Here is a 12,436-nt window from a genome sequence, read left to right as displayed (position 1 = left end):
GCGCCGCTCAGTCCGAACTCGGGGTTCACTCAGTCCACGAACGTTTGCCACGAGACTTCGATCTCTCACACCGCATCGCACACGCTATCTCTGTCTCTCTTTCTCTGTCTCTCTATTCACCCGCCTCATATCTCTCTCTCTTTCTTTCTCCACTTTTTCCTTTTTTCCCGCTTGGCGGACGGAGAGCCAAGCTGGTGACCGGGGAGGCGCGCGTAGTAACCGTGCATCGGTCTACGTCAACGGGAGTCTTGCCGTAGTACCCTCGTGCTTTCGGTTACTCCGACCCATATAATCGTCGTGCTGCGACCCCCGTTCGTCCGCTTCGACCGGCTGCGGATCTACCTGCGGCGCAGCGAGGTGAGTGGGCGACCTATCGCGCGTCTACCTTTACGTCGGCCTCTACTACTAGCGTAGAACGTGATTCTCCAATTTGCCTGCCAAATTTGCGCAAATTTCCGGCACGCGTCTAAAAGTTGGATTTGCCTTCGATCAAAGTTATGCAAAAGTTTCGAATACCTCGCGAGACGGGTTCGCTTCCTACAAAATTTTTATTCCCCTTACGCTCTTCGAGATTCTCCTCCTCCCCTTCCGAGAGTAACTAAAATTCTCAGATTTACATACTGCGCTTCGTTAAAGTGGCTATAACTTTTGAGTACATTCGAAAATCAAAGTTGTTCCGTATTCGAAACTGCGAAGGCTTACCAATTCACGCTGGTATTTATTCGGATTTCGCACGTATATTTGGACGTAAATTTAATTTCTTCGTAAAACGTACGGGTTCAAAAGAGAGCCTCAACGGTACGTGCACATTGCACACGGCTTTCGACGGCACTAAATGGATTAAAGAATTTACTAATTACATATAGATTATAAACGACTTTGAAAATAAAAGTTTAGCTTAGGCAATAAGCTATACATTGCGAGTTACGTTGTTACATTAAGCTTTCAACTTTGAATAGCGATTGAGAGAATGTTAAATGTACGTCGATTTCAATACAGGCATAACATTATTACTCTCGTAACGTTATAACACGGAAGTAACACAGCGAAATAAAGCTCCAAAGAACTCTTTGTAACGATTTTATCTTTTTTTCAACTATACAAAACTGTGAAACTGAATCACGTCTAGAAAGATCATTTCAGGCTTTGAAAAAGAAAGTTATGCATTGTATTTTTTATATAAGTCACTCGGCGAGGGGCCGGTCTACGTGACTTCTGGTGCTGATGAGAAAATACTGCAGTGTCTGTATTTAGTTGACAACGACATATTGTACATTTTGTATTTGCAGGAACATTGTAACAAACAATACACTATGTCCAATTTACTATTATTGTCAATAATAATAATTGTTATTACAATACTAATATTAATACAAATACAAATAACAATAATTATTACAAATGATAATAAATTGAAAATTTACGAATACTACAAAAGTTAATACGTTTTAATCTCACCGAAAAATTTGGAACGTCGTTGGCAGATTTGCTTTTACGACGCGCAAAATTTTTTTCTCGTGTCTTGATGATACGGATGAGATTCATCTTATTGTATTTTGATCGAATTCCAATGAATCTTCATCGAACATTTGTTTTACGGCGAAGCCGGCACATGAAAAATAATATACTGGAATTCTTGCCCCTGCGGTTTGCACTTCATAAGGTGCTGTCATCTATTGGCAGGGGAGTTCACTTAAATAAATATTCACTAATACATCCGACAAAGCCGTTATCCGATAAAGCCTATTTGAGCTGATTGTGCGGGGAGGATTATTCACTTCTATTCGAGGAAATAGAAGGAGGGATTTTTATGCAAAAATATAATACGGAGAAGAAGGTGAGATTATGGCGACAATTTACATTTTATGCTCTAACTTTGTTAATAATCATGATTTTATATTGAAACTCAATGATTATATTCATCAAAGTGTTGTTTAATAGATTCTAAACTCAAAGTTATGAAATATTTATTACATTGAATATTATTTATAAAAAATATAACGACATAGCATGGTAGGTCGAAGAGGGACAGGGATGGTAATACGAGTCACTACAAAAATGATTTTAAAATAAATTTAAAATAAAAATTGATATTGTTTGAAAAAGATACAGTATTTTGTTACAAAATTATATCTTTTTAATTATCTATTGTTTAAAATTTTTTCGGTTTAGAATTTTTTGTGCTCAGAAACATTAGAGATATTATGTTACCTTTGTTTAATATTGAACAATAAGGATAGAATGATATCTTTAATGTTTCTGAACGCCTCTTTGTAGAGTGACAATCGATTTATCGAAGAAATATTTCGACATGAAAATAAACGACCTATTAACAAAATGCTATGCTTTGTTTAATTTTACACATCTCGAAATGTATATAGCCAAATAAAAAGTTAAATAGCAAAAGAAGCACTCGAGTGTGCATACATTCGTGTAATAACCAATATAGCACAGCATTGCAAAAACATTGCAAAATATTTCTGCAATGTTGCCGAAGCATTAGGAACATATGGGAACATGCTCAAATTTAAAAAGAATAAGGAAATATGTGTAATTAAAATGTATCTTGAAAAACATTTGAAATATAATACTTGAAAGTGAAAATGCCTTGTAACAAATGTCGACTAGTGTATTTAGAGCTCTATATTATAAGAGTAGCGCGAATAACCGCCATTTTGGACTTAATGTTGGTATCTTTTCTAAAATTGATAAGTGTGTAAATCAGAATTACACTGAACGCATTGAACGAGAGACCAATTTTAGGTTTATAATGGCGATTGAAAGGGGAAGACCAGTCAGTAGGAATCGGCATCGTTCAGATAAAAGGATTGCGCTATCTTTATAATATAAAGCTCTGTATATATAGGCATATTAGCACTGCATAACGGCAGATTACTGAACAAATGATTCCACGAGTAAAATTAGTCCCTTATATAATAATGGAGATAATAGATATTATGGCCACTGGCTCATATCACTTTCTCGTTTATATTTTCAAAAGCTTATATTGTCAAAAGAAAACGTTTTCGATTTTTCAAATTGTTTTACCTTTCATCGATGTACGAAATGGAAAACTTCTAAAATCCAATATCAGAGTAAGATGATCATATATCTTGCATATTTGCAAAGATACTTTCAATTGACGAAGAACGTCTATTATTTTTGTCTCATGATCTTTCAAGAAAGCTTTAGATATTTCTAAAATCACTTAAAAGAGGATAGTGTATGAATGTTTGAATGCCGTCGTGAAAAATTACAAGATCATCGACAAACTTTTGATGCTGTGATGGTTTCCTGTGACGTCTCTTCCTTATCCTGCGCTGAATTATATTATAGCTGACTGCTTACGTTACCAACATGCAACTACTCGAAGCTGCGGCTGGGTGAAAGAGGCATCGTGCAGATATACGTAAACATAACGGCTTTGTGCGCCGGTAAGAACGCACCGCAAAGTCCTCGATGAAAATTCGCTCCCGCGAGGATTCTGCTCATCTCAGAATCCCTCGTCGGCGAAACTTTATTCACTAACCGAATAACTGCTGCGACCAGACGCGATCAATAGCGAAACCGTTTCGGTAAACATCGAAAAATTTCGCATTTTTGTACCGAGAGAGAAAGAAAGAGAGAGAACGAGAGAGAGAGAGAGAGAGAGAGAGAGAGAGAGAGAGAGAGAGAGAGAGAGAGAGAGAGAGAGAGATTGAATGCCGGTACGGAGGCTGGCTTTTTAGCTTCCTTGTGCATACAAGATCCACTCAATTGAGACCTTGATACTCTCGTTGTATGCGCAGAGCTTACTTGTACTTAAAACGCTTGCTCATTTCTCGCAGGCATGTACTCTTCGATCGATCGATCTGAAATGCATATTTTCCCTAATATGTTGAAACGCTGGAGTCGCAAAATATCGTTCACAAAACGATTTAAGGCAGGCGACTGCTTGTGTAATTTGCATCGATAAGAGAAGCCTCATCGCGCGTGTGTGTGTGCGCATGCCGCTGCACGCCGCGCCGCGGACTTTTGTAAAAATTACCGTGCTTTATATTTCGCCGCTGACGGGATGTGAAATGCACTGCGAGGGGAAATCGCAGGTGCATTGTTCAGTATTACAGTAATACACGCGTGTAGGAGTGTATGTTGATGAGTGCATGCAAAGGCAAGTAAATCTCGCAGTCGCGGTTCACTCACAGACTGCTAAATTACACATTCGGGTTAATCTGCGTATGAACTGATTGCGTACTCTTGACATGCACTGTGGTGAGATGGAACATTCTATAAAGACACGTACACGCTTATTTGCCCTTGTATCTTCGAGGGAAAGGTAACGGATAGTCGCGCCCGAAGAATGGAAAAATGGCAGAAAGGCGAAACGCGAAACGTAGAAAGGACTTCTTTGTATTCCATAAGAATGGGCATGCGTTTAATTTTTGTTTTGCACGTAACGCTTGGTTACGTAACTCCACAAAGGGCCAGAATTTATGGAAAAATCTAGTTTTGCTGAAACGTTTATTTTAAAAGGATGTGGTTTTTCTAAGCTACGTACCGCATGAACAAACCGCGATTATTCTTTTAAAAGGGCGACTCGTTATTTTGCGCAACTGTTTGGAAACTGCATCAAAAGGGAGAATTGTTAATATAATTAACAATTATGGTGTTAAATGGAAAGTACTTCTTGCAATTTCCGAGCTTATTTATCGGAGATTTTTCAAACCTATCGGCTTATCGATTGACCGGGCCGTATTTATAGGCACTGTAGGAAGATATTAAAATTTAAATATTTTTTAATATGTTCCTTGTGCGCACGATATTCCATATAACAAAGGCTTACGTTAAATATATAATTTATTTCTAAACGTGTTCCACTGTCGCCTCCGTCCTACATTTTTTTCCCTTTTTGAGAGAAATGTCTCGGCTGAATTCCTGGATCGCGCGTTCTGAACTGTCATCCTACTGGCCGCTTTCAAGCTATTTCCCCGTTTTTGCACATTAAGGGCTATAGCATGCGAGAGAAAAGAGAGAAATTGAGAGAGAAAGAGAGAGAGAGTAGAGATGGAAGAAGATTATGTCTACACGATTCATCCGGCCTTGTGATTTATTATGGCCACATGTTTTTTTCTTCGCGTGATCAATCCTAATTTCGTAATCAATCAACGATTCGAGGAACCACGGGGTTCGGCGAGAGTTGATATTGCGATAGTCCAGAAGTTGATCTTCCGGCAGGAACTAAAATGAGCAGCGAGTCGCCTTACCTCTTACATCCGCCATGTTGCAGAATTCTCTTTATCCCTCTTATATTCCCCGAGGTATTTTATTTCATTGCTTCGTATACGCACAGGTTTGCCGGTGAAATTGGACGAATGAGAAGTAACCCTTTCGTGCCAGAATTCGCAAAAACTCTCGGTACGTCTCTCGAGGATCAGACCCTTTTTCGCGTCCAATAATGACTCTCTTAATTGCAACATATAAAAGTTTCTGCGCGTGCAGAAGTTCTCTAAAGAACTTCAAATATCGACATTGCTACCTTTAGCAGCTGGCACTACTTTAATAACATCAAGATATCGATTATTGCGATATATGTATACACATTTGAAATACATGCATCTCGAATGCATATAGAAACTGATGCAAAAGCGTCTAATAAGGAGAGATTCGGGCATGTATCTTACGGATTTGGACAAATTCGATATTAAGATATAGAATTTGATATAAGAGTAATACGTAATATTTAGATGCCAGTGGGTTAAAGGGGTGGAGTTACAAAGTTTTTTTTTTCTTCTTTTCTGTTTGAGATCTCTTTTTCCTCAACATTTATCTCTTCTTATGTTCTTAATTTGTTTTATCGTTCCGTAAAACAAACATTTTTTTGAATATTTATTTATTTAAGAAGTAAAAATAAAATAAATTATTAAAAAGTATCAACACACATTAAATTATTTCTTAAATGCAGTTTAATGAAAGCTGCGAGTTTGAGAGAGTTAGATACTCAGGCACTACAGATTTTGTAAAGCTTTGGTCATTCGTCGTAACATCTATTAACGTGCAGTCATTTCACATTTAAAAATTTTGTAAACCCGGTCTTTCGACACTTGCGCATTGGTGCAGGTAAATGTTACATATTACTTTTACGACACTAAACTCTGTATATTAATTTTTTGTGTCATGAATTTTTGTATCAGACCGACTTTTTTGAAATTTTATGTCCAAGGATTTTTGAGTCGCTGATTAAAAATCAGAAATTAAAATTTTTTAATTACAAATGGTCTATTTAATGTGTGGCGGTAATTAATACTTAAACAATTTTTAATTTTTATGAAAATCAGTATAGAAAATAGAATCAGATAAGAATCAATAATTACAAGAATAAATGCGATGTTATTCTTTTGTAACTATTTCATTAAATAATAATTCTATTAAAGATAATAAGACTATTTCTTTGTTGTTGGTCCACTATACCGATTCCGTTATTTTGAATTTTAAAATTTGGAAATTCTGGCTTCAGATTGGGATTCAGTGACACGAAAAAACCTCTAGAACATTATTTATAAGAGATATTCAAATTATTTATTTAAATTTACAGTAGAAAATATCGATTTTTTGAAATATACTTTAGGATGCCTAAATGATTGTTTAATTGCTGTTTTGATATTGATAATAATTTAGTATAAAAGGTATGTTAATTGTTCATAAAAAGTACAAATTTTGACACTACTTGTTTAGATATAATTGCACAAATAGAAATTTATGCTTGTCTATTTTTTTAACACTTATTCTAGGAATTCTAAAAAAATAAACAAAAAAAATTAGTACTTAACGTTAAGAAATTGATGAAAACAATTAAAAACTGAGCGGAAAAGAATGAGACGCTGAGCGTGTCGCATAACGCGAAGGGTTAATATCGAACTTTCCAAAATCCGTGAGACATGTACCTGGACCTCCCTTTGTGAGGAAGCTAAAAATGAATTATACGTGATCACAGAGTCAAAAATATTTTTTAAATAAAGCGACATTTTTTTATATGTTATAATTATATGTACATCATAATTATAATATATAAATTTTGTGCCGGGTAGCGGCATAATTAATTAACATTTGACATCTCTGTTGCAAAATCATGATCATTATATGAATATAACACATTTGTTCACAAGGTTATAATTTCACAAAGAGTAATGATACTCGGATAAATCCCACGTGTCGTGCTAAATAGGCTATTAACGATAAATGGATATATCCTTTAGACAGTGCGCCATTTTAATGGAATCGCGCGACGTTAATTAATATTCTACTCCTGCTAAAATCTGCTCCTCCGAAGGCTGTTCGCGTACCTATCAGCAAATTGTATTTTAGCGTCTATTAGCGATGCCCTGCAACGTCGTGTAGCCAACTCGACACCGGCATCCGCATTAATACGACGAAAAGAGAGACGAGTGTATGCGAAAAGTAACAAAGGATCGCTGGCGTGCAGAAAATGTAGTTACTAACTGCAGGAAGAGTGATAATGCTTCCGACGTATCGCAGTAAATTAAGTACGGCGTGTCCATAAAACTGATATACTTCCGTGGATTAACTCGGCGAACATCGCAAAGAGGGAGACTCATTATGAAGAAAATTAGAGAATTTATTACGAAGAAGAAAGTACATTTAATTTAAATCTTATTAATTTTCTACGTGCTAAGAAATTGTCTATAATAATTCAAACACTCTTCTCCATCTTTTATTTTCTCCAAACTACCATTTTAAAAAAGAAGATACAAGGTTATACGACCTTGTATCTTCCATATAAAAATCTGATTGGCCCTTATATACTATTTCAATCCTCTTTCTACATCAGTTGCGATCTTTTCTCTTATTGATCTTATTATCTGTTGCCCACTCTACGCGAGTACTTCGATTATTGCACAGCAGCGTGAGGAGAAGAAGCGGGGATGCATTTGCAATTCCTGTTTAGGGATAGGAAATTTCAAAACTGATCTAGTCTTCTTCGACATTGGCAGGTTCAACATGGCAAGTAGCACATCGGAAAATTGCGAAAGCGAAGGAATTACGTGAGTGAAAAATTGATCGGAGGTTTGACAGCGTAGCTCATCCTCCCGCGAGACCAGCTAGCCTTGTTCTATCTAGTCTCCTATCCCGCACGGAGATCTCTTGAGGAAGGAAGGGGAAGCAACTGCAATAAAGGGAAATATTTTCAATACTCTCTTGAGCACGAAACCTAGAGAGCATGTGTCCAAGCTAGTATGTTATATTTATCATAGAATGGATATAGATCAGGCGCTACTTGCGAATTATTTATCACGTAATCTTCTTCTCTTCATACTTCACAGAGCTTGCTACTAAATCTTCAATTTCCTTTCCAACTTGTATTTTTTTTAAATTCTTTATTTTGTTTTGAATAAGTAAGACCAACGCTGTAGGTCTTACTTATATTAATAAATAACCAAACATAAAATGTTAGTTAAAACAAGATTCTTTAAAAATTTACAAATATGTAATATAGAAAAAACTATAATCTTAAAATCTTTATGTTGTAAAGTATTAAATTTGATGGGGAAAAAGTTGATATTACTTTAAGTTGAGACGAGGAGTGGTTTGCGCATGTTCTTTGGTAACGTTTTAAGTATGTGATATAAGCGCGCAATGTAGATATTATATAAAATGTATAGAAAACCAAATTGGGCAGTATTTTAATTTCTAATATCGAAAGATAATTAATTGGAGTGCTGTAGAAATACTCAATTCTTTATCTACACACCCGTTCGACTTTCGCTATTGATTTCAGATTAAATCGAATAATTTCTCCGTAAAATTTTCTTTAAATATCTCATCTTACATATTTTATACATCTTCTTGGAAATATCTACCTTAATAGAGATTTTCTTTCCTTTCTTCAAATTAGATTTCTTATTTAGTTCTAGCCCTCCGCCTGTATACATATATTTTTTTGACGCCCACAGCCTGACATGGGTCTGTCGTGCCGGACTCTATTTTCACTTAAAGCATTTAAAAAAAAATTTATGATACATCTGTCAATACTGTAGTTGACAATTTCATGGTTATTTTGATGCAGATTATTTATTAAATATGTTTTTCTAAATATAAAGGGAAAAGCGAGATTTCTTTAAATATTTATAACTTTTTTTTCATACAAAAAGAAAAAACCTTTTTTTTTTAATTTTAAAGACAAGTATTTAAGAAAAAAATAGTGCAGATGGATTTCTGCAAAAAAGTTCTATTATTTAGGATGGTCAAAGTGAGTAAATTTTTAGTAATAAAAAAAATAATAAAGGTAAAATTTGAGCATACCAATTGTTTTTTAATGATTTATTAAAAATTTATGAAATATATATGTAAAAATCAAACTTTTATTTTCAAATTTCATTATTGATAAATGTGACTTTTCTGTCAATTTTTACTTGACAAGAACTATATCGCTTTTTATAGTTTGTCCAATTTTTTTTAAATTATTGTTATCGTAGCATCATCTTGTTCAGTAATTTTTAAAAGGAAAGCAACGATTTGCCAAAATCTTTCAAGGGGACGTTGGTTTGATCAGAGGCAACATTTTTCATAAATAATTAATAAAATTGTGTTACAGGAGAGGTTGTTCCACGTTACGTTTATTGTACACCTGGGTCTGACGCGCCCCTGCGAGATTTTGCTCGTTCGGCATTTTGTGCTCCATTCGTTTATTGTACTCTGGGGCCTCGAATCCATCGTACCAGCTACTTTTCTTAAAGAAGGGAAGCCAGATAGGGACGCTTGCCGGTTTTAAGGGTACTAGGGACCGGATTCACAGTTGAGTCTTGGATTTAAAACCGTCTTAAGTACCGTTTCAAGATATCATCAACCAATCACAGAGCTGTAATAGTATTTTAAGACACTAGTTAAGACGCTACTTAAGATGGTCTTGAAATAAGAATTGACTATGAATACCGGAATGAGCTTAGGAATGATTTAGGAGTTATTTTGTATCGGACGTTCCAGATTCACGTGTATACAGGCGGAAGGCTGGTTATCCAGTTTTAGTTTTTGCTTTTAAAGCCGTCCATTTTCAATTTACCAGGAAATTAAGTAACAACTGCAGTAAAATTGTCCGTTTTAAAAATGCACCCAGGCTCGCGTCACTTTTCATTGATCAAGTACGGCCTGAATGGCAGGAACGTTGCGTACATACATTTGTACAAGTCAGCGTGTGTATATTGGGAGACTGCTGGATCCCTAGATGGCGATGTATGAATAGACGTTTATTCTGTCCTTCCCACGTGATTCCGTCCTCCTCAGCTTTGAAGTCTTCTCTTCGTCACCCTCTCTGCCGGCCGGTACCATACCACGTTACCATCGCGCCACCAACTTTGTTATCTCCGGCTACGTCCGTCAACCCCGTCAAACGTTTCCGCCGCTTTGTGCGACGCATCGAGCGGCGCGGCGTCGCTCGCGCCGTTCGTTCGTTCGCTCACTCGTTCACGTTTGCTTCCCTTGGCGTCAGCTCCTGATGGTCCGCGTCGCTGCTGTTGGTGTCGTCGTCGCCGTCGTCTCGCAACGGCTTATCCGTTTAATTAACGAGACAATGCCAGGCCCGCAGATTGCACGCGTTGGGTCTTCGCGCGCCAAAAGCGAACAATGTCGTTATTGTTCCCACACCCTCGCCGCGCCTCAGTCCAATGCGTCCATGCCGTATTTTGAAAAGTTTAACGGGTGTTCGAGTTAGCACCTCATTGCGCGATTGTTATTTCAAGGGGATTCATCCTATCGCTTTAAATGGGTCTCCAGTACTGATCGTTCACCGGGAGAGATCATCAAAGAAATTATCGAGGAAAAAGATTGATGCTAAAATAGAAGCTTGATAATTTATATTTCTTCTGCTGTCCTTTCTTAGCGCGGACACGAAATGTGCTTTCTTTTCAAATTTAGCTGAAACAATATGAGCTTTTAGAAACACGTACCTTCTAACTTATTTTTTTCATTCATATTTTAAGAGAAATGACCTTTATGGCTTAAGCAATCTGTGACCTAAAAAAGTTCAAGAGAAAGAGAGAGAGAGAGAGAGAGAGAGAGAGAGAGAACTACTGTTTTAAACGAAACTACTTATTTTTGCACCGGAACGTGCATGTATTTTCCGCGCTACGCAATAAGAGAACCAGGCCGCGGCGTACATTCCGCAATTTGCGTCTCGCGGGCAAAGGGGAACGTTCGTAAAAACACGGTCTCGTCCGGATTTCGCGGATGCTTTTGCGGTTGTTGTACGACATTGATATATCGCAACTGGTGTGTTTTTTTTTTATTTTGCATTTGTCCCCGTCGTCCCAAAAGAAGTTTTCAGATGAATTAAAATTTCTAACGCACATACCGAATGTAATCCGGCAACTAGATCTGTTTGATACCATTGGACAGCCACCTTAGCTAGACGCACAGCTTCACGGAGGAAAAAGAAAGCATGAAAGAACTTTTTTACTAATAAGGGGAGAATCAGAAGAAAACGCGCTTTTAAAATGCAGATTGTTGCAAAAGATAGTTTTTCCATCTTGAGATTCTTAAACTCTAGCTTCAGACACTCGTTAGTTCTTTCAAAAATAATAAATGTATGTGGATTTTGAAGTCATCAGATCTTAACTGTAGATTTTAGGAAATATAGGGAAAAAAGTCAAGTGTCATAATATTTTAGAACCAGTTGACTCTTTGTTGGATTGTATTGTCCATTGAACTGTCAAGATAGTGACGAAAATGCGTTAATCCGAAATATATTTATGCCTATGCGTCGGAAAAAAGTTGATTGGTTCTGTAATAATATAAAACCAACTTTTTCCTCCATTTCCTAAAATCTGTCATCTTACTACAGATTCGATGGCTTCAAAATTTTTATATTTATTTTTTTTTTTATAAGATTAAGGGATATTTAAAAGAGTTTGGGATTCTTAATTTAGGCACTAAGGACTATCTTTTGCAACAAACCGCAAAAGGGCGTTTCCACTTCTGGCTGCCTCCTTGTAAGATTACCATTAAGCGACCCTAATATTAAAAGCAGATCTAAATAACCTAAATAAATTATTTAACACTAGAAACGTGGATGAATCACTTATGCTCCATATTACTCTAGTAATTTCTGGATGGACAGAAAACTACATGACCGTTATTTATAAAAAGTCACAAAAATCTAAAGCTCCAAGCGTAAATCAAAATGACCTGGAAAAGAAAGAATGGGTCAAAAATGGCACAACCCCGTTTCTACTGTTAACAAAATTTTGTCAATGAGAGTTATTTGTATTATCAGACAATGTGATCTGGAAAATAGTTCATCAGTTTCGTTGAAAAACAATGAAATATCGTGTGTACTAAGCGAATTTTTATTTTCAGTGTAGAATTTTTTTGTTGTTTTTTTTTAGGAATGAGAATAGCAATGTGGTGGATGGGGGAGGTATGAAGTGGTTACCACAAAGGCGAGTAT

The 12,436-nt window shown here is 36.4% G+C and overlaps 1 protein-coding gene across 1 annotated transcript in view; it reads left to right on the top strand.

Annotated features, from left to right (window-relative positions):
- The window catches only part of LOC105201535 (complexin), a 210,854-nt gene continuing 198,418 nt past the window's right edge, over positions 1 to 12,436 (top strand). The window contains exon 1 of the mRNA XM_011169581.3: positions 1 to 357. The gene's annotated coding sequence lies outside the window, so the exon portion shown is untranslated. The remainder of the gene's footprint in view (positions 358 to 12,436) is intronic.

The sequence above is a fragment of the Solenopsis invicta genome, chromosome 16 (genome assembly GCF_016802725.1).
Source record: "Solenopsis invicta isolate M01_SB chromosome 16, UNIL_Sinv_3.0, whole genome shotgun sequence".
Classification (NCBI taxonomy): domain Eukaryota; kingdom Metazoa; phylum Arthropoda; class Insecta; order Hymenoptera; family Formicidae; genus Solenopsis; species Solenopsis invicta.
This window is presented reverse-complemented; position numbering and strand designations above follow the sequence as displayed.